At 45.3% G+C, this 20,507-nt stretch overlaps 1 protein-coding gene across 5 annotated transcripts in view; it reads left to right on the plus strand.

Annotated features, from left to right (window-relative positions):
- The window catches only part of STN1 (STN1 subunit of CST complex), a 114,900-nt gene that overhangs the window by 18,172 nt on the left and 76,221 nt on the right, over positions 1 to 20,507 (plus strand). For 4 of the 5 annotated variants that reach the window (XM_068256720.1, XM_068256722.1, XM_068256719.1 and 1 more), the window contains exon 3: positions 11,434 to 11,517. The exons of the other annotated variant lie outside the window; for it this stretch is intronic. The gene's annotated coding sequence lies outside the window, so the exon portion shown is untranslated. The remainder of the gene's footprint in view (positions 1 to 11,433; positions 11,518 to 20,507) is intronic. 5 annotated transcript variants of the gene reach the window in all.

Raw genomic sequence — 20,507 nt, forward strand, 5'->3', positions numbered from 1 at the left:
CTTTTCTCTGTTTTTTTTTTTCCTTTTCTTTGGAGGGGGGAGGGGGGTTACTTTCATTATATGGAGTAGCCAGGGGAGGGTGGGGGAGATTAATACTCCTTTTTTTCTTTTTTTTACTCTTTCAGGTGTCTGGGGTGGGCCAAGATCTCCATTGTCCCGTATGACGTCTAGAAATACCGTTACCATCAAGTCTAACTGGAGCTTTTTCTAGCAATAGCATCTTTAGTACGTTACTGTCCTAAAAAGAAACTCACGATCTTCTCTTTTGGGCATAACCATAAACTGTTATATATGTTCACAATTGTAATTTGCTGAAGGTTAAAGGAGGAATTGTAATGCAAGATTTCAACCCACTATTATATATGCCTTTGGTACCTCGTGTAATTTCATAACTAAATGTTTCAGTTCATGTTACTTTTAAGGACGTTTGAAAATCTCAGCAAGTTATTAAATCTATCCCTGGTGCTGTGATAATGGTAATGTTGTAACATTGAGAATAAAAGGCAATATTGGTGAAAGAACCCTGTTTGATGCTTAAAGAGAACCTGAACTGAAAATAAAAAGTCATACTTACCTCCTGTGTAGTCTACTCCTCAATCTCTTTCTCCTCTCCTCTCCTGCATCCCATTTGTCCACTGTGATCAATGGAATTCTCTGTCCTCCATTTTAAAAATGGCCATTAACCTATAACAGCTCCCTGGTCAGCACACTGATAAACTGTAATATCACCCACTTGAGCCATAGGGAAACATGGACATTACCTTGCACATTCAGATGTAACTGACAGCTGCTGATACATAACTGACAGCAACTGGTATATTTCAGTTCTGACAAAATATTGTCAGAACTGGGTGGGATCACTGTAAGAAGAAAATGGTCAGCTTTTGAGAGAAATTGACGCTGAGGCAACACAGATTTCTCTGATCATTGGTGATCTGCAGTATCACCAATAATACAGAGGCTATACCTGATTATGTGGTGATCTGCAGAATCACCAATAATACTAGTATAGCTCGACACAGGACACCTAATGTGGTATAGTGTTTGGTGCAACCGTAAAGAAAGGTTATCTCCCGAGGAGCGGGAGATACAGAGATTCTGGCCCCGACGGAGTGTCGTCGATCTGCCTGAGAACCTGTGCCGATCAGTTAGCCCCGGTGCTCTCCTCCGTATTCAAGCGGTCACTATCGGATGGCATAGTCCCCTCCTGTTTTAAACGGTCTACAATTGTACCAGTTCCCAAAAAACCAGGCAGCACTGAGCACAACAACTTCCGACCGGTGGCCCTAACCTCTAACATCATGAAGCTACTGGAGAGATTGGTCCTTGCCCACCTGAAAAAGTTCACGGATGCCCACCTTGACCCACTCCAATTTGCTTATAGGGCAAACAGATCCGTAGAGGACGCTATCAATGCCAGCTTGGCATACGTCATGGAGCACCTAGACAACCCTGCCTCCTACGCTAGGCTACTGTTCCTGGACTTTAGCTCAGCGTTCAACACGATCTGCCCAGATATCCTGCTCATAAATCTGACGCAGCTCGGGGTGGAACCCACCCTCCGGGCATGGATCAAGCACTTCCTGACGAACAGAACGCAACAGGTGAGGCTGGGAAACTGCTACTCCAGCGTAAGAACCACAAATACGGGGGCTCCACAAGGCTGTGTTCTGTCTCCACTACTGTTCTCCCTCTATACCAACAATTGCATCTCATCCGCCGACTCGGTGAAGGTCATCAAATTTGCAGATGACACCACTATCATTGGCCTAATCGGCAGCAACGGGGAGCACGAATACCGCAGTGAGGTCGAGAGCATCTGCAACTGGTGCGGAGACAACAACCTTGTACTCAACACAGCAAAGACGGTTGAACTAGTCGTAGACTTCAGGAAGAACCCTCCCCCCCTCCCACCTGTCCTCATTGGGGGAACTGAAGTCTCGAGGGTGTCATCGGTACGGTTCCTCGGCACGACTCTCACGAATGACCTGAAATGGGGGCAAAACACCATCAATGTTCAGAAGAAGTCGCAGCAGAGGTTATTCTTCCTGCGCCAACTGAAGCGCTTTGGCATGCCCCGGAAACTGCTCACAAGCTTCTATACTGCCACCATAGAATCCATCCTCTGTTCCTCAGTCATTGTCTGGTACTCGGGCGCAACGGCCAGGGACAAGCACAAACTGCAGAGAGTCATAACGGACGCAGAGAGGATCATCGGATCTCCTCTTCCACCTCTTGATCTCCTCCACTCCACCAGGATGATGAAGAGAGCCACCAGGATCTCCCGAGACCCCTCCCACCCAGGCAGTCGCTACTTCGAGCTCCTCCCGCTGGGCCGCCGCTACAGGTCACTATCATCCAAGACCGCCAGGCGGGAAAACTCCTTCTTCCCCCAAGCGGTTCGGCTGCTTAACTCCAATCTTCCCCCGTCAAGGCCCGCCCACTAGCTTGCCCTGGCGGGGTCGGTCAGCCAGCTCCTGCCCGTCTGCCTGCCTGGTCCCCACTGCCCACGTCTGTGGCTTTATCATCACCACTGCATCATCACTACCCATCCACTATTGTACTAACTGTTGCCCCGGGACTGCTTCATGCGAAGGACATATCCATATCTAACTGTTGCCTTGGGACTGTTTCACGTGTAGGCCATATCTAACTGTTGCCTCGGGACTGTTTCACGTGTAGGCCATATCCATATCAAACTGTTGCCTCGGGACTGTTTCACGTGTAGGCCATATCGAACTGTTGCCTCGGTCTGCTTCACGTGAAGGCCATACCCATATCTAACTGCCTCGGGACTGTTTCACGTGTAGGCCATATCCATATCTCTACTGCATTTCTTCACCTGTATCATTGTTTGTTGTATGTGTTGTGCATCTGTCCTTTTATACCATGTTATACTATGTCTATGCCATGTGTACCACAATCAATTCCGAGTATAGCTCTGCTGTACTTGGCGAAATAAAGTGATTCTGATTCTGATTCTGATTCTGATTCTGAGACATTACTGCAGCCAAGGATTCCCTGAAGAGCAGGGAATCGGACTGCACAGCAGCCAGTGGACCCCTGAGGGGCAGGTGGCCACTGACTGTACTGAAGCTGATCTCCTTATGAGGAGGATGTACAGACTGTACTGCAGCCAAGGATTCCCTGATGGACTGGGAATCAGACTGTACTGCAGCCAGTGGACTCCTGTGGGGTAGAGACCACTGACTGAACTGCAAGATGGTCTTTCTGAGGAGCAGGTGACCCTTGCAGCTAACGGACACCTGGGGAGAGGGTGTCACGGGTAGTACAGTAAGGCTGATCACCCAAGGAATGAGTGATAGCCAGAAGGGTCAGCCAGGCCAGGTCGGCAACACATGGGCAGACAAAGTACAGAGACAGAAGACTGATTCGGTATCCGGATACAGGCAAGGTCGGCAACAGTTTATCAGATAGGCAAAGGTACCGAATCAGCAAACAGGAGAGTGGTCAAGAAAGCCAGAGATCATAACGGGTAACAGAATCTCTCTCAATCCTAGTCTTAGGTGTGAGGTCCTTGGTCGCAACACCTGGGAACTAGTCCAGAATAAACAATAGCAATATAGCAATCTCCTAGTCTTAGGTGTGATTTCCTTGGTCTCAACACCTGGGAACTAGTCCATTACATACACAATACAATAATACTTTAGAGGCTATTAACAGAATCTGACTAAGTGTATAGGATAGCTTCCTGACACTCCACCGGCGGTGCGCACGCGTTCCTCTGGCAACACTGTTCTTCCTCCCCTCCTCATCAAACTTTGACACTCTAGAGAAGTGACTTTAGGTTAGGCTCCTGCCTCCCACAAAGTAAGCTGGCGCGTCTTTTTGTTTGCCAAACTAGCAAACATTGCTTTTCTGGGTCTCAAAGCACTGAAACTGGAGCAGCAGTTACTAAATTGCCACAGCCGTAGTCTGATACCATTGTTTATGACCAGTTATTGCGAGGCAATCTCAGCTTATTTCTGGGGGAAGCCTATTCATTTACTAGGCTAAAACTTAGAGCTGTGGGAGACATGAATACAGTCAAAAAGGCAGGGCTGTGGAGTTGTACAAAAATCATCCAACTCCGAATCCTCAGTTTATGAAAGGGTACTCCAATTCTCTTTTAAAGAGAACCCGAGGTGGGTTTGAAGAATGTTATCTGCATACAGAGGCTGGATCTGCCTATACAGCCCAGCCTCTGTTGCTATCCCAAACCCCCCTAAGGTCCCCCTGCACTCTGCAATCCCTCATAAATCACAGCCACGCTGCTGACAAACAGCTTGTCAGAGCTGGCTGTGTTTATCTTTATAGTGTCAGTCTGCTGCTCTCCCCGCCTCCTGCAAAACTCCAGTCCCCGCCTGCATCCCTTCCCTCCCTGCTGATTGGAGGGAAGGGACGGGGGCAGGGACTGGAGCTATGCAGGAGGTGGGGGAGCAGCTGAGACTGACACTACAGATGTAAACACAGCCTCACAGCACGGCTGTGATTTATGAGGCATTGCAGAGTGCAGGGGGACCTTAGTGGGGTTTGGGATAGCAACAGAGGCTGGGCTGTATAGGCAGATCCAGCCTCTGTATGCAGATAACATTCTTTAAACACACCTCGGGTTCTCTTTAAAGCTTCATAAGCCCTCCATGATACTCGATAGAATGGGAGCGAAATGGTGCCAAAAAGTTGCATTGCATGTTGGAAGTGCAATGCAATGCATACAGTGAAGCAAACAGTACATTTTGGCCAGGTTCACAGTAGTCAGTTGCATAACTCATGCGCTATGACTGAATTGCAATGGAGACTGGCCATAGATTTTAATACAAAGCCTGCATGCAGTAAGTTAGAATAACCTGATCAGTTACTGTGAACAGGCCCATAGAATTGTATAGGCAGTGAGCTGACATGCAGAATTATTCTGCTACGCAATTGACCACTGTGAACAGGGCCTTAAAGTATGCTTCACTGCCAATTGCAAATGCGCACATTTCTCGGTCCATTGCAGGTTGTGCGTTATTTTGGCAGAACCCTCCACATCACTGATGCTCCAGTGTGGATTCTCCATAGAGATACAATTACATTACGTTGGGATGCGATTTTCTCTGTTGCGACAGAACACAACAAACGGCTCGACTCATTAAACCTACCACGCAAAAACAAAGCAGGTTAATATTAGTGCTCGCACGCTACGTGCTGTCCTGTCAACGTAGCGCGCTCTTAACTCACTCGCTGCTTCTGTGGCGCTTATAGTGCGACATGTGCGTTTAGCGTGACCAAAGTACTTCACTAGCACAGCAGCTTTTACGTTAACATAGTAGCGGCCGCGCTAGTGGAGTACCACTGTCACGTTACAAGCACACCGTGTGGCAGTTAGGAGCAGCGTGATTAAATTAAGAGTGCATGGAACGCTGACAGGGACCGTGCGTAGCTTGCGAGTGCTAATATTAACCTGCGCTGTTTATGTGCGGTAGGTTTAATGAATCAAGGCCAAAGTGTGAAAGGGGCTTTATGTTCCTCTGGCAAAGTGTCCAAATGCGCAATACTGTCTAATGCAAAAATATACTTCTAATAATTTTAGTATTTTTTAGTGTTTAAAAAAACAACATTTAGCACTTTTGTGGAAGTTAGGGCCTTGTCACACTATAAAACAGTGCACAGGAAGAATTCAATTGTTTTTACATGTGCGGTTTCACTTTCATGTTTGATGTTATTGCACAGACCCATTGAATGGAGCTAAACGGTATCACACTTAAAATGCAGCATGCAGTGCGTTTGTTTGCAGAGAACTGGGTCACACTAATGGTAACAATGCACTGTGGTGTACACTACCTCGCTGGTGTCCTTGCAATTGGCGAACTGCATGTGTTTCAATAATTGCAGCAAAACACTTATAGTATCAAAAGGGCCTAAAATATACTGGTCCAACATTCTTCATTTCCGGGCCTCTGCTTCTTTTTTGCTCCAGATTCCCAGATTGATTTTGATGAAGAAATATTGATTGTTTTCCACACTAGCCCTATATACAATACTGTAGAGGGCAGAGAAGGATAAGTTTAAAAATTGGTGAAATAGTCGATACAGTTATGGTGGTGGAATTCTCCTTTGATTATGACAATGACACTGTGTTTCAGACCATAGGATACTATATGATGAACAGAAAAGCGAATACATTTCCTTTCACTTGAACAGGAAATCTTCCGCCAGCTCAGGGAAGTATTAGCATTGTCAGCACACTATATTCTCATTTGTGAATCTTGCTCAAACTTTGGTAGGTACTTCCCTGTACTGTCTGCACAACATACAGTTGGTATGAGCTGCCCTGACAGACCATGTGCTACTGTACTATTTTCAGTGAACCTTGCACAACCTTTCTTAAGTAATGTGTGGCGTAATGGGGGAAGCTTATAGATATAGTTTCTCAGTGGGCAAACCACAACAGCTACAAATGTCTAGCAATGTCATTTGTATAACAGTAGGGTCTCCCAACTGCACAGGTAAGGTGAGCTCCAGCCACCAGGGCTATGCATCACTCTTTCTGACATCACCATACCTTAGGGTATCATTGACTCAGCGGTAGGGAGATATGGCTACTGGATGAAGCACACCATTACGTACCAAAAAAGGGTCGCTTATTTTTGTTACAGCTCTTATCCTGCTGTACCTAAACCTGCTGCATATCATACACATGTGACTTTCTGCTTATGACTAGTGTGTGTGTGTACAGTTTTAACTTTTTCAAGAATTTGCAGAGAGCTGAGAGTGGTGACCGCATCTTGTATGGGTTTGCAAACACATGCAACTACTGTTTCTGGCTTACGTTGATTCTAGGATCTGGTATTTTTGGAGGACTTGGTGAAAGATCAAAATAAACACAAGGCAAACCTAATGTTAAAAAACAAATACCAGCATTGCGTAATATGTTAGCGCTTTATAAAGTTTAATAATAGGAAGGAGAGGAAAGCCTTTCAAGTAATACACTTTTGGCGAACAAGCTTCATTCACTTTTTAGTCATAACCTCTAACAATAAGAGGTGAAGTTAGGTTTGCACAAAATTGCATCCAAAATAAACTATTCAAACCGCCTCTCAACTGCCTATAAAAGTACAACTTTTGTTGATCAACTGGTTGTAAAACATAAAATCCGTATAGAATCCCAACCGTTAAACAATGCCACTGCAATTGTGGAAAGTCTCCTCAAGGTAAACGGGCACACGTTTATCAATCTCTACAAACGCATACAGATCGGCCGATCTTTGTTGTAATGCGATTTAAGTGTGCACAATCTACACCTAACCTTAGCAAGTCACAGTTCATGCAGACTTTCCTGAATTTTGACTCAAAGATTGTCTTGCAATGATAAGAAGGTCCTAGACCTAATACATTTACACACCATACCTCCCTGTATATATCTAATAAAACAATTGAGGAGTCTATGGGAATTTAATGGGGATAAAGGGCATAATCAAGCATAAGAAAGGTCACGTTATTCCTCAGCGTGTTATTGAAAAAATATAACACTAGGTTCCAGCCAATTAAATGTAGCTACTATCCATGTTTACGCCAATACAAGGGGCCACCAGCTAATCAGATTGGATATATCCAGTATCTGACCAAAGTCATTATTACGTCTTACAATCATCAGATATTATACATTAAAGGAATAATATATCAAGACCGAGCACTTAGCTTGACGCGTTTTGTAAAGGACAACACTTCACTTCCTCAGGAGTTGATCAGCTCTTGATAAACACATCATCATTTCCACTTCGGGTACCTCAAAAAGGGGGTCCAAGTTTCTTGTTTCTATATAGTGATAACACCCACAGTTTCCTATAATTCACTTAAATTATTAGACATCCACCTAATGGCAAAACAGCTTGATCTAATATGAACCAATACACAGTGAAAAAGCTCTAGAGTAAATAAATCCCGCTTCTCTCCTTTATAAGGGTTGATCTATTGAAACTCAATTGTGCTGTGGCGTAATGGAAGATGGCACCTGAAAGGTGTTTGATTGAATTTGGAGGCTGGTGGTCACCCGCAGGTGGTTTGGTTTGGTCTATTATTATTTTTTATATAGATGTGTGTGTTGTCTATGTGTAGCTTTTAGAGTTGTTATAATAAAATATGTTTTTTACATGCTGAGCAATAACATGTGACCTTCCTTATGCTTGATATACCATTTATCCCTATTAAACTCCCATAGACTCCTTAATCATTTTTACAGTTTATGCAGAGACATAATTAACTTCATTGTCATAATTCGCTGTTCATAGACACCCGTTTTTAAGCTCATGTTGTTGTAGTATTTTATTATTGTAAGTGATCCAGCTTTGCCTATACATGGTCCCAAGCAAGCACCAATCAATGGTTTAAGGCAAGTGTTTTGAATGCTGGTGCTATAGCAAACATAATAATAATAATAATAATAATCTAAACATTTGTATAGTGCTTTTCTCCTGTCAGACTCAAAGCACCCAAGAGCTGCAGCCACTGGGACACGCTCAAGAGGCCATCCTGCAGTGTTAGGGTGTCTTGCCTTGAACTCCTTACTGAATATGTACTGACCCTATCCAGGATTCGAACCCTGGTCTCTCAAAGGCAGTGCCCTTAACCGGTAAAGTCCAGCCATGCGGTGCCCTTAAAGAGAACCCGAGGTGGGGTTCTCACAACAAAATCCCCATACAGAGGCTGGCTCTGCCTATCGAGCCCAGCCTCTATTGCTAATCAGATCCCCCCTAAATCTCCCCTGCACTCAGCCAGACCCCATAAATCATAGCCGCGCTATGCGGCTATGTTTACCTTCTTAACGTCAGTCTCGGCGCTCCCCCCGCCTCCTGCAGAGCTCCGGTCCCTGCCCACGTCCCTTCCCTCCAATCAGCGTGGAGGGAAGGGACGTGGGCAGGGACCGGAGCGATACAGGGGGCGGGGGAGAGCGGAGACTGACGTTAGGAAGCTAAACACAGCCCGCTGCGACATGCTGCGTGTCGGCAGCGCGGCTGAGATTTATGGGGTCTGGTTGAGTGCAGGGGGGATTTAGCGGGGATCTGATTAGCAACAGAGGCTGGGCTCGATAGGCAGAGCCAGCCTCTGTATGGGGATTTTGTTGTGAGAACCCCACCTCGGGTTCTCTTTAACCAGTACACTATCTAGTACGTTGTAGATGTACACCAGTCAGTCCAGCTCTACCTGTGCACCATGTAAATACCAGCCAATTGAAGCCTCATGCTATAAAGCCTGTTGTCTCATATATCAGCGTTTTCACCCTGCATATGACACTATATTCCACCGCCAATTAGGTCCTGAGCAAAAACAGTGCAACTGCGCCACTTCAAAAGCAGTAGGCGTTTCTTGACTTACCGGGCACTGGACTCAGGTCTCCCAACCTCCCAGTGCTATTCAGACTGACTTGATAACGGCTTCACACTGAGGAAGCCCATGTCATGGTGGGTGTGGATGATGTGCTGAGCAATGGAGAGCGGTCATCCCCTCTGAACTCTAGAGCCAACTACAACTACTCTGTATGCAGCAGGGAGCCCGGCAAGTCTGTGCCAATGACAGGTACCTGTTGAACCAGGGCACGCTGCGGTAAGCTGTACCAAGTGAGTCTGAATAGAATCGGAAGGTCAGGAGACCTGAGTTCAGTGACCAGTGAGTCAAGCTTGTTTGCCAGATTATTTGAAAGGCTTTCCTCTTCCTACTACTAAAGTTTAGAAAGTGCTACCATATTACGAAGCACACTGGGAAAAGATGTATCTATTACTAGCCCACAAGACCTCCCTAAATGTTTCAATGCATGAGCATTGCCTACCTTATCTACTCCATGGCACTTCCAAATCATCAAAAAGCTACAAGAACTCATTCCTACCACATTTGGTAAACACTTCTCCAGCTATGATTCCGGCTCTCTGGAAGTCCACCACATCTTTAACCTTGAGCCAGTGGTTCCAGAGGGTTGAGAAACTGAGAGAGGTCAAGAGTTAATTGAGTTGATATGATCATCCAAATATGGGCAGTGTGGTATGAGTTTATCGTGAACCTGAGATGGTTCACTATCGCTAATTTATACTTACTCGGGGTTTCCTCCAGCCCCATGAGCAGTCCCTCGCCGTCCTCTTAGGGCCATCCATTCAGTCGCTATGCCTCCTGGTAATCTAGGCAGTCGCTGGCTTCTGAGCATGCATGGCTGGGGCGTGCGCACACCCCGCGTCGCGCTCCCGTCCCACGGAGCTTCCAGGTGACAGAAGCGCAGCGGGCCGAATGCGGCTGAAGCCCTAGACTGGCGGTGACTGACACTTAAGTCCTTTAAGTCGCTGGAATACAAATAGACTATGAGTATCACCATTTAGATTATGGGTTCTATTGACCTGGGTTGGGCTACACCAAAAAGTGGTTGAATTCCTTTCTGAAATGGCAAATTTCTCTTGAGTTGATGAAATACATAGTGTCATTATATTTATGATTCTCAATATGTTTGTGGTTGTGTCTTAAGTATCCACATTTATTTGAGTGTTGTGATGACGCTAAATGACTGTACCATTCTACTATTTTTACCAGCTTTATCATCTATTTTACTTTGGCAATGTTATGTTTTATATTGCATTTTTCTCCAATAAAAAAAATATTTGAACAAAAGAGATCCAGAGGCTTTCTGTGTCCTTCTGGAGACCACCGCGGCTGCCTGGGACCCTCTTGAAGATCGTGACTGCACTCCTCTTCGTTCAAGATCATGGCTTACTGCGCAGGCACGTCCGTACTTGCACAGGCGCAGTACAGCCGCGCTCGGGCATGAAGAGGACCACGGTTGTGATCACCATTCCAACAAGCTCTTGTCAGATTTCTTTCAAGGTTCTGAGCTCGGCAATGGTGAGGGCCAGGAGAACATGGGAAACCTCTGCTGGATCCACAGGCTTCCCTCTGGTATCTGTGTTTTTAAATCAGGTTCGCCTTTGGTACACTTTAAGCTGAAGTTCTTTTTTGTTTTCTTAATAATTGCACCGATATTGACAAACCATACTGGATGGCCTGCAGAGAGCAGTGAGAGGTTAGAAGAAGCTTTAAAGTCAGAAGACAGCACCCACAGTTATGCCAATGTACCTGGATAGACTGGCTGGCAAAGGGGAAGCACATATATGCAAAAGGGGCCTCTGATCTTCACAGGAAACCAAAACCATTACAGGGCAATTCCAGAAGATTGTTTTATTTTAGTTTTGATTGAATACGAGTCAGAAATGCTATTGCAGATGTGACATTGCTATAGTCCCCATTGGAGAGATTTTCCCTCACTTCCTGTTACTTTAACCTCTACTGAGCATTGTAGTTTTAATATGAAAACTAGTTGTCCAAAGGACAGCAAGTGAGAGAGAGCAATAAATACTAGATGTACTTCTCCTACCAGGAAACAAATGCTTTATTTGTTTGTCTTTTTCCCTCTTGCAGAGATTTCCCATCTGGACAGAAATGGGAACATAGCACAGCGTTAAAAATACAGAAGACATCCCCTTACAGCACTAATCAAAACTGGTAATTGTTTTTTCCCTTGTACTGAACTTGAAGGCATGCTATAACTGGAGCTGTTAAAATGGGCGCAAGAAGCGTCCTGTTTAACCATTTCAGCCTGCGGACTAGTCCTCAGAGCCAATCTGTTCTTGTCCGGTGAGAATGATCACTGTTTTTGTTCAAAAACAGTGATCGTTCTCAATTGGTGATGCCGCACTCCCTCCCACTCACTTGTTTCCGCCTCTTCCGCCTCCGATCTTTAGATTAATTAATGGGAACCCCAATCATTCATCTCCCTTCTAGGTGACCATGATCGCAGGCATGAATGGATGCCTGATTCACTTCCGAAGTAACACTGTAACGCATTACTTCCTATTTGCATACTTATTGTACGCTTATAGGAAATACTGCGTGAAGACATCTTGTGACCAAATAGTAAAATGACACCTACATACAATAGGGAATATAATTTTTTTTAATATGTATGTCAACAGGGTATATTATTTTTAAAAAATGGGCTTGGGATTAGTGATGGATGTAAAACTGAAAAAAATGCACCTTTATTTCCAAATAAAATATTGTCACCATACATTGTACTAGGGATATAATTTAAAGTTGCAAAAACCGGAACAAATGGGCAAATAAAATGTGTGGCTTTCATCCACAGTTTTAAGTTTTATTTTATAACTATAATGGTCAAAAACTGAGAAGTAATGATTTTTTTCAATTTTTTTCTTATTCCCATTAACCTCCTTGCCGGTTATCCCGAGCTCAGCTCGGGGTAACCTGCGCAGGAGGATTTCTCAGGCCCCGCTGGGCCAATTTGCATAATTTTTTTTTGTTACATGCAGCTAGCACTTTGCTAGCTGCTTGTAACATTCGATCGCCGCCGCTCGTCGCCGATCCGCCGCTACCCGCCGCGGCGAGCCCTGGGCTCACTACATGATTGGAGAAAAAAAAATGTTTTTAAAAAGTTCTGCGCTGCCTCCTTGCCGGTGAGAATTAGACCGGCAAGGAGGTTAACCACTTCACCCTAACTGGACGAAAATTTTCGTCCAGTTAGGATGCGCACACTCCCGCGGGTCGCGCGCGCTCCCGCTGCCGACCGTTAGCCCAGCCATCAATGAAAGGTATTATAAATCCCTTTCACTGATCGGACCCCCCCGGAGAAAAGCCGATAGTGTCTCTTCAGACGCTGCGGCTGTTCTGAGATCAAAAAGTTCCCCGTCTTCATACTTCTTCCTGGGAGCGAGATCGATTGCTCCCAGGACTTTTTGACTGTGGCCATCTTGTGGCTAAATAGCAAACTACACCAAAAAACACTGTATTGAATAAATACATTTTTAAACATTTAAAATCCCCTGTTTACCTCCCACACCAAAAAATACCCACATACAAGTTTTAATAAAAAAATAAAATAAAAAATTACAATAATAATAATAATAAAAAATAAAAAAAAAACATAAATAGTTACCTAAGGGTCTGAACTTTTTAAATATTCATGTCAAAGGAGTATATCAATATGATTTATTAAATTATGGGCTTCTAAATAGTGATGGACGCAAATTGAAAAAATGCACCTTTATTTCCAAGTTACATATTGGCGTCATACATTGTGATAGGGACATAATTTAAATGGTGTAATAAGCGGGACAAATTGGTAAATAAAGTACATAGGTTTTAATTATGGTAGCATGTATTAATTTCAAACTATAATGGCCAAAAGCTGAGCAATAATGATTTTTTTCCATTTCTTTCTTAAAGAGAACCCAAGGTGGGTTTGAAGAATATTATCTGCATACAGAGGCTGGATCTGCCTATACAGCCCAGCCTCTGTTGCTATCCCAAACCCCCCTAAGGTCCCCCTGCACTCTGCAATCTCTCATAAATCACAGCCTCGCTGCTGACAAACAGCTTGTCAGAGCTGGCTGTGTTTATCTCTATAGTGTCAGTCTGCTGCTCTCCCCGCCTCCTGCAGAGCTCCAGTCCCCGTCTGCATCCCTTCCCTCCCTGCTGATTAAGGGAAGGGACGGGGGCAGGGACCGGAGCTATGCAGGAGGCGGGGGAGCAGCTGAGACTGACACTACAGATGTAAACACAGCCGCACAGCACGGCTGTGATTTATGAGGGATTGCAGAGTGCAGGGGGACCTTAGTGGGGTTTGGGATAGCAACAGAGGCTGGGCTGTATAGGCAGATAATGCCTCTGTATGCAGATAACATTCTTTAAACACACCTCGGATTCTCTTTAATATTCCTGTTAAAATGGATTTAGAATAAATTAATTCTCAGCAAAATGTATCACCCACAGAAAGCCTAATTGGTGGCGGAAAAAACAAGATATAGATCCGTTCATTGTGATGAGTAGTGCTAAAGTTATTGGCAAATGAATAGGAGGTGAAAGTTGCTCAGATGTAAAAAAAAATCTCAACCCTGTAGGCTGAAGTGGTTAAAATGCATTTAGAATAAAATAATTCTTAGCATAATGTACCACCCAAAGAAAGTCTAATTGGTGGCAGAAAAAAACAAGGTCTAGATCATTTTGTTGTAATAAGTAGCGGTAAATTTATTGGGGAACAAATGGGAGAAGCGCTGAAATGTGAATTTTCCTCTCGTCCATAAAGTGACAACAACCCATGGGCTGAAATGGTTAAACGAGCGCGTTTTTAAATGGACCCCACTATGACAGCACTATACAACAGGTAATAGTACAGTATTTAATGTGACTAATGCTTCATACACACTTGAGATAAAAGTCTTTGGAAAAGGCAAGATCACAGACCAATCTTACCACCCTTCATGTAGTATGAGAGCCATACTCTACACAGTCTATTCTATGGAGCTGCACTCCCCATCAGATAAAATCTTTGCAAGATGCTGCACACAAAGATGCCCGTACACACTCAAAAGATCATTATCTGCAAAAGATCTGTTCCTGCAAAATATCCATTCCTGCAAAATGCATTCATAGTCTATGAGATCTGCAGATCATCATACACACTTGGTTTAACAGACAATCATCTGCAGATCATCTGCAGATCAGATCCACCAGGATGGATTTTCAGATCTGCAGATGATTGCCAGATATGCAGATGAAGTCTGTTAAACCAAGTGTGTATGATGATCTGCAGATCTCATAGACTATGAATGCATTTTGCAGGAATGGATATTTTGCAGGAACAGATCTTTTGCAGCTACAGATCTTTTGAGTGTGTACGGGCATCTTTGTGTGCAGCATCTTGCAAAGGTTTTATCTGATGGGGAGTTCAGCTCTATAGAAAAGACTGTGTAGGTATGGCTCTCATACTACATGAAGGGTGGTAAGATTGATCTGTGATCTTTCATTTTCCAAAGACTATAGTCTGATGTGTGTATGCACCTTTAGTGTATTCATGTTAAAAATCAACTTCTTTAAAACAGCACAGTGCAATGTCTGAACCTTAAAGAGAAACTCCGACCAAGAATTGAACTTTATCCCAATCAGTAGCTGATACCCACTTTTACATGAAAAATATAATGATTTTCACAAACAGACCATCAGGGGGCGCTGTATGACTGATTTTGTGCTGAAACCCCTCCCACAAGAGGCTCTGGTACCGTACGGTACTCTGGGCAAACTGCCACAATGTAACAATGACACACACAGGAAATGGCTGTTTATAGCTGTCTGTTAAAGCCAGAACAGCTACATAATCTGCCCACAGTAACAATGTCACCATGTAATACATGTCAGAATGTGAATCTGGGAGAGGAAAGATTTTACAATGAGCAAACTCTGACTAAATCATGTATACATAATTATTGTAAAAATTAAGCACCTTTTTATATTAAATTATTTTCACTGGAGTTCCTCTTTAAAGGACCACTGTCGCGAAAATCTTAAAATTTTAAATCTATGTAAACATACAAATAAGAAGCATGTTTCTTTCAGAGTAAAATGAACCATAAATTACTTTTCTCCTATGTTGCTTTCCCTTACAACTTAGTTGGTAGGAATCTGACATAACTGGCATGTTTTGGGCTAGTCCATCTCCTATAGGGGATTTTTAGCATAGCCTTTATTCTTTGTAAAGACACTCCTTGAAAAAAGATTTATACAAAGGCACTGGCCAGCCTGCCTGCTCGCTGCAAATTTTTTTGGCTGTTGGACGGAGCAACTGCCATTAACCAAGTGCTTTTGAAAATAAAGAAAACCCTGAGAATCCCCCATAAGAAGATGGGCTAGTCCAAAACCTGTTGGTTCTGTAAGATTTCTACTACTTACTGTAAGTGACAGCAACATAAGAGAAAAGTAATTTATGGCTCATTTTACTCTGGAAGAAACATACTTTTTATCTGTACAGTATATGTTTGCATGTATTTGAAATTTTAAGATTTTCGCGACAGAGGTCTTTTAAGTATGCATTCGTGAGCTCTCCCCAAGTACCTTCTGGGTGCTTGTGCAGTACAGATAGCTAACTGATCTACTCTGATTGGCACTATATTCATTGCTCCTGTTGTGCTTCTATTAACATTTTTACTTGCTAGACTGCACTGTAACATAATATACTGCTGTACCCTCTGGTACTGTAATATGTAATTGCCTTTATTAATTTTGCATGAGATTCCGAGCAGTCATTTGTTTGCCAGATGTAAGCTTGGAACAGGACTGCAAGTTCATCAAACAATGTAATAAAATCAATGGCTATTTTAAGCTAAACTGCTTGCACATTTAGCTGTGTTTGTTTGAGACATACATTAGGGGCATGTATAAAGTGTGTAAGAGAGTGAATGTGGTGCTAGGAGCATCCAATGAGATTTTAGCTACAATCCTCCAGAACAGAATAGAAACTGATACCTAGCAACTAGGAGGATGGTGAATGTCTTGTGTCAGATGCCATGAAGTCAGTGTAAAAAGGAAATATGTTATACCTATGTATATTTAATATGCACTTTATTAGGTACACCGATCGAGAACTGGTTGGACCTCCTTTTGCATACTGAACTGCCTTAATTCTTCATTGCATAGATTCAACAAGGTGTTGAAAACATTACTTAGAGATTTAGGCCACCAGGAAACTGTATAGGGGAGGCAGGAAGGCCACTAGATACTAGGGAATTGTATAGGGGAGGCAGGAGGGCCACTAGATACTAGGGTACTGTATAGGGGAGGCAGGAGGGCCACTAGATACTAGGGTGCTGTATAGGGGAGGCAGGAGGGCCACTAGATACCAGGGAACTGTATAGGGGAGGCAGGAGGGCCACTAGATACCAGGGAACTGTATAGGAGAGGCAAGAGGGCCACTAGATACCAGGGAACTGTATAGGGGAGGCAAGAGGGCCACTAGATATCAGGGAACTGTATGGGGGAGCGGGAGGGCCACTAGATGCCAGGGAACTGTATAGGGGAGGCAAGAGGGCCACTAGATACCAGGGAACTGTATAGGGGAGGCAGGAGGGCCACTAGATACCAGGGAACTGTATAGGGGAGGCAGGAGGGCCACTAGATACCAGGAAACTGTATAGGGGAGGCAGGAGGGCCACTAGATACCAGGGAACTGTATAGGGGAGGCAGGAGGGCTGATAGATAGTAGAGAACTGAATAGGGGAGGGAAGAGGGCCACTAGATACCAGGGAACTGTATAGGGGAGGCAAGAGGGCCACTAGATACCAGGGAACTGTATAGGGAGGCAGGAGGGACACTAGATACCAGGAAACTGTATAGGGGAGGCAGGAGGGCCACTACATACCAGGGAACTGTATAGGGGAGGCAGGAGGGCTGCTAGATAGTAGAGAACTGAATAGGGGAGGGAAGAGGGCCACTAGATACCAGGGAACTGTATAGGGGAGGCAGGAGGGACACTAGATACCAGGGAACTGTATAGGGGAGGCAAGAGGACCACTAGATACCAGTGAACTGTATAGGGGAGGCAGGAGGGCCGCTAGATAGTAGGGGAGGGAAGAGGGCCACTATATACCAGGGAACTGTATAGGGGAGGCAAGAGGGCCACTAGATACCAGGGAACTGTATAGGGGAGGCAGGAGGGACACTAGATACCAGGAAACTGTGTAGGGGAGGCAGGAGGGCCACTAGATACCAGGGAACTGTATAGGGGAGGCAGGAGGGCTGCTAGATAGTAGAGAACTGAATAGGGGAGGGAAGATGGCCACTAGATACCAGGGAACTGTATAGGGGAGGCAAGAGGGCCACTAGATACCAGGGAACTGTATAGGGGAGGCAGGAGGGACACTAGATACCAGGGAACTGTATAGGGGAGGCAGGAGGGCTGCTAGATAGTAGAGAACTGAATAGGGGAGGGAAGAGGGCCACTAGATACCAGGGAACTGTATAGGGGAGGCAAGAGGGCCACTAGATACCAGGGCACTGTATAGGGGGAGGCAGGAGGGCCACTCGATACCAGGGAACTGTATAGGGGAGGCAAGAGGGCCACTAGATATCATGGAACTGTATGGGGGAGCGGGAGGGCCACTAGATACCAGGGAACTGTATAGGGGAGGCAGGAGGGCTGCTAGATAGTAGAGAACTGAATAGGGGAGGGAAGAGGGCCACTAGATACCAGGGAACTGTATAGGGGAGGCAAGAGGGCCACTAGATACCAGGGAACTGTATAGGGGAGGCAGGAGGAACACTATACACCAGGAAACTGTATAGGGGAAGCAGGAGGGCCACTAGATACCAGGGAACTGTATAGGGGAGGCAGGAGGGCTGTTAGATAGTAGAGAACTGAATAGGGGAGGGAAGAGGGCCACTAGATACCAGGGACCTGTATAGGGGAGGCAAGAGGACCACTAGATACCAGGGAACTGTATAGGGGAGGCAGAAGGGCCACTAGATACCAGGGAACTGTATAGGGGAGGCAGGAGGGCTGCTAGATAGTAGAGAACTGAATAGGGGAGGGAAGAGGGCCACTAGATACCAGGGAACTGTATAGGGGAGGCAAGAGGGCCACTAGATACCAGGGAACTGTATAGGGGAGGCAGGAGGAACACTATACACCAGGAAACTGTATAGGGGAGGCAGGAGGGCCACTAGATACCAGGGAACTGTATAGGGGAGGCAGGAGGGCTGTTAGATAGTAGAGAACTGAATAGGGGAGGGAAGATGGCCACTAGATACCAGGGACCTGTATAGGGGAGGCAGGAGGGCCGCTAGATAGTAGGGGAGGGAAGAGGGCCACTAGATAGTAGGGAACTGAATAGGGGAGGGAAGAGGGCCACTAGATATCAGGGAACTGTATAGGGGAGGCAGGAGGGCCACTAGATACCAGAGAACTGTTTAGGGGAGGCAGGAGGGCCACTAGATACCAGGGAACTGTATAGGGGAGGCAAGAGGACCACTAAATACCAGGGAACTGTATAGGGGAGGCAAGAGGGCCACTAAATACCAGGGAACTGTATAGGGGAGGCAAGAGGGCCACTAGATATCAGGGAACTGTATAGGGGAGGCAGGAGGGTGTTTTGTTCGTTTAATACACAGCAAGTTTTGCAGAGCCAGTGGTGTGCCGTCTCTTTTTTGTTTTGAAACTGTATAGGGGAGGCAGGAGGGCCACTAGACACCAGGGATCTGTATAGGGGAAGGATGGGGGACATTAGACACAAGGGAACTGTATAGGGGAGGGAGGATCACTAGACCCCAGGGAATTATATAGAGCAGGAAGGGAGGACCACTAGACATCAGGGAATTGTATAGGGAATGGCCACTAGACACCAGGGAACTGTATAGGGGAGGGAGCCATTAGACACCAGGGAAAAGTACAAGCAAGGGAGGTGGCCACTAGAAATTCCTGTATACGCGATGTTACCGGGGGAGCCGCTCTGCTGTCTTCACGTCACTACTGCATGCAGGACGGGCCGCCGATTACAGGAGGTAATGGAGCGGCGGCCAGGGAGAAAGGGGCAGCAGGCTGGCTACCTGCTGGAGGCACCTACCTAGATAATCTATATTGGAGAAACCTACCTAGCTAATCTATACTGGAGAAACCTACCTAGCTAATATATACTGGAGGCACCTACCTAGCTAATCTATACTGGGTGCACCTATGCCTGACTAACCTATACTGGGTGCATCAATGCCTGTCTGCCTATACAGGGCCACCTACCTGGCTAACCTATACTTGGGCATCTAACTAGCTAACCTATACTGGGTGCACCCATACCTGACTAACCTATACTGGGGGCATCTACCTTGCTAACCTATACTGGGTGCACCTATCTAGCTAACCTATACTGGGTGCACCGATGCCTGACTAACCTAGAACTGTGGGCACCTACCTAGCTAACCTATATTGGGTGCACCTATGCCTGACTAACCTATTTTGGGAGCACCTACCTAGCTAATCTGTACTGGGTGCACCTATACCTGTCTACCTATACTAGGGCACCTACCTGGCTAACCTATACATGGGGCACCTATGCCTGAATAACCTATACTGGGGCCGCCTATACCTGACTAACCTATACTGGAGGCACCAGTGCCTGGCTATGTATACTGAAGACACCTATTTTTGGCTACCTATACTGGGAGCACCTATACCTGGCTTCCTATACAGGGTCAGCTATATCTGGCTACCTACCTATACTGAGGTTTTTCTTTTTTTTTGCCCTACCACAACTACAGCATGCTGTACAAATTTTCAGGTGCTGTGCGATCATTCCAAATGGGGGGGGGGGGGGTGTAAATATGACAGTTGGCCCTCGACCTGATCTAAGTTTTTCATTTCGGCCCTCCCGTCTATTTTAGTTTGACACCCCTGATGTAGACTGACCCGTCCTGGCGGATCGTTAAGGCTATAGCTGGTGTCAGTCGTTTGCACCAAATTATGATAAACAGTCAACCAATTCAGACTTCTTATGTATTGCAAATTTTGCACTTCTGGGGCCTCATTTTCGTGCTTCCGGTAATGATCCGGAAGGCCGTCATTGTGCTGACGCTGAATACAAATGTGCACCATCCTTGTTCACTCATCACCTACGGATTGCACATTTTTTGGCCACTGCGGTCTAGCATGTGTACTG

This window comes from Hyperolius riggenbachi, chromosome 10 (assembly GCF_040937935.1).
Source record: "Hyperolius riggenbachi isolate aHypRig1 chromosome 10, aHypRig1.pri, whole genome shotgun sequence".
Classification (NCBI taxonomy): domain Eukaryota; kingdom Metazoa; phylum Chordata; class Amphibia; order Anura; family Hyperoliidae; genus Hyperolius; species Hyperolius riggenbachi.